Genomic DNA, 3345 nt, shown 5'->3' on the forward strand with positions numbered 1-3345 from the left:
TTAAACCAAGTTGTGCAACAGTGGTCACTGTTCAAAGAAATTTCTCAAAATGTACCCAGAAATGACCTAGCAACTTTTGTTGCTCGTGAAATACTGGTGTCTTTCCGTGAAACTGCGTGAACACATTGTTCTGCAACGTGTTCAGTGAGCCCAGGGGACGTGGGCTGTTACACCAATTCAGGGTAGCAAATCTTTGCTTGACAGGCATCCTCCACCGCGGAAAAGTTAGGAGATGCTGCTGATACTGCTACAGCCAAGATGCAGAGTCATTCACAATCCTGGCTCCTTCATGGCAGTGGTTAAAGCTTCTTCTGTTGCATTGGCTATATTGTATGGAGAACGTCACTAATTTTTCAGTGATTACTATACATTTCAAACAGGAGTGGCAACTGGAGTCTGTCCCAGGATTTGAATCATACCTTGGGTGCTCTGCCTGGGTGCCTGAGTTTGGGCTGAAGCACTGCTTCTGTTTTAGTTCAGGTACAAACCTCCAACTGTCTCGGTCAGGTTTTGTGTTTCAACAAAGTATGTTTTTGCTGGTATCTGAGTCAGCAAAGAGCCTTTGATATCATTCAGTTATAAAGTACGTGCAAAATGGAAAACAAATTTTAACACTTAAGCAAACCAAAATATGGTTCATCAAACGAGATTGTTTTTGCTTTACTAATTTGTGAATTTGCCTTTTGAACAACTTGGCTAAGCATTGAAATGTGTTGAGTTCAGCAGCTTCAACAAGGTTTTCTTATGGTATGTTAACTGTTAAGATTTGTTTTCAAAGATTTCCAACATTTGACAACTTGCACTTAATTCTTTGTTTGTTTGTTTGTTTGTTTTAACAAGCGTTGACACCTAATTTTAGTGGGGAAGTCTGTCTGTACTAGCAGTGTTTGTACGGGAATGCACAGGGTCATCGTTCCCAGAAAGCTGGTGTTCCCTCAGACTCTTAGAACAGGATATTTATTAAACATCTAAAAACTTTTGCTGGGAGCTGTAATAGCATATCCAAAGGATCAAAAGCTGTTTTGACCTCTCCTTTTTCAAGCTCCTCCTTGTCCCAGGAGCTCTATCTCTTTGTTTAAAGAAACCCTTCCAACCTCTTCCCCTCCAGCAGTTGTAAACAGGAGTGGCATACTTTTTTCTGGAAGATACATATTAAAAAGGTTTGTAATTAGTGTGCAGCAATCCATTCTCATGATATGTACCAATGTCTGTTTCAGATTTCGTTTTGTTTTCCGTATGTCATTGTATTTTTCTTGTCAGGTATTTTTATTTTTTTTCTCAAATAATTTTTACATTACTATTTTGACTGCCATTTTTCCAAATACTAAATCAGCAAACTCCTGTTCTGCTTGCTGGTAATGAAAATATTTTCCAGTAGTCTATTAATAAAATATCAACTTTTAAAAAATATAAATATTACCATATATTGTTGTAAGTGTCACAGATGAAGAGTTTAAGAAATGTATAAAATAATCGTTATGGTTGTTATTACACTATATGCCTTTCAGTTTTTTAGCAACTGAAATCTTTCTATTAGATATACTGAGTGTGTTGAGTCTAAATCTGGGTTTCATTTAGTGTTTGGAATGCATTTTTGGCTAGCTTTTGATGGCCTTGAGATCTCATGACCTGTCCTTGCAAGGATATGAAAATATATCAGTATCGGTTATTCTTGCATGATTTTGATAGCTTGTTTGGGGGGTTTTGTTTTTGTTTTGTTTTTTTTTAAATTGGAACTGGACAGCACAGACCCTTCATGGACTCTGAATCTTTCAAGGAATCAAAATGCAGGGTGTGTGGGTTCATCCCTGACCGTTCCCTTCCATGCAGCCTCCCACACCACTTGGCTGGGCTGCTGCTTTGGCTGCACCTCTGGGTAAATGTGGGAGCTGCGCTCCCTCCACTCTTTCGTACATAAATCCCAGTTTCAGCATCTAAAATAAACCTTGCTGTGTCTTGGTACTTTTTTCCTTTGAGAAAACTCAGACAGTTGTGCTGCCACTATATGCTTCTGCATTTATTATTTTAGCGTATATGTCTGTCACATCGAGAGGAGGAGGAGCTGAACAGGACAAATACCATGAGCAGAATTGTCCCGAGACACTTTGTATTTCTGTTGCCCTGTGCTCTTTTCGGGTTCCACCACAAATCTGCACTCTAAGGTTTTTTTGTGGTGGGGCTCAAGTTGATTTGTTGTCCCTTTCTTTCCCTTTGCGATGGATTCCAGGAGCTGCCTGAAGCAACCTCAGCTCCCTGCGGCATTTGTAAAGGTAAAATAGAGCATTATGGCACCTGATTCTCCAGAAGATGACTGATGTTCGATGTGGACAACAGCACACGAGTACACTGCTTTCCCCTATCTCCTCTTGCTCTGTAATTAATTTATGCAAGCTAAAATGCTGGTTGCAGAAAACAGCATTACCGAGTTCTTCAGGGTACATTGGTAAAGTCTTAGCTCAGCTTTGGAGAAGTGGTTCTTTTATATGTACAAGCTGTCTGACAGTTTAATTTCATGAAATTACTCGAAACGGGCAAAGCGTTCTAGCGAGACATGCTCCTCCGTTTCTTGAGTCTTGAAAATGTCAAACCTGGAACGAAGGCTGCTGCAGAGCAATGGGAATGACTGAGGACGTGCTGGTATTCAGGTGGCAGGGAGGCGCTGGGACTGCTGGAGCAGGTGCGATCTTTGTCGCAGTAATCCGGTTCTGAGGGACTGGATCATCCTGCGTACTAGCAAACTTTCAGATGTTTTGTAACTGGAGCGGGGAGCTCGCGCTCTGGAAATGGAAGTGCGGGAGTGCTCTTTGTTGACTGGCGTGATCGCTCAGCTCTAGTTTCACAGAAGTCTGACTTTCGGCAATTTCCTCAGACGGCTGCGTGAGTCATATCAAATGCAAGAAGGGATTCGTTCTGTAAGAATATTTGCTCGAGGAGTACCAGCAGCAAACAGAAAATAAAGGCAATGCTTCATCTGTGCAGACCTCGGGTCTTCGACTTGCACTGAGCACGCGGACGTAGGCTCCCTGGTCCTCCCGCCTGCCTGCGGTACGCTGCCCTGGGCTCGACAAGCTCGCTTTTTGGGACTGGGGCCGGGTGTGGCTGTGTGTGCGGCTGTTAATGCCGTCTCTCAGGTGCTGAGTGACGGTGCGCTCTAATTTGAAACGCATGCGGCGTACTTCCGCTGTTAAAAATCGCTTTCCTTTGTTCTTAAGAGAAAGTTTAGGTCTAGAAAAGCTTTTTCAAGTACGGCTGAGAGCCGCTCGGGCCCCGACCCCAGCCTTCTTCCGTACTGCCGCCTTTCGCGTCCCTCGGCGGGCACGGCCAGGGCCAGTTCCTCGCTGTCTT

Source organism: Haliaeetus leucocephalus, unplaced genomic scaffold (genome assembly GCF_000737465.1).
Source record: "Haliaeetus leucocephalus isolate CR32 unplaced genomic scaffold, Haliaeetus_leucocephalus-4.0 Scaffold984, whole genome shotgun sequence".
Taxonomy (NCBI): domain Eukaryota; kingdom Metazoa; phylum Chordata; class Aves; order Accipitriformes; family Accipitridae; genus Haliaeetus; species Haliaeetus leucocephalus.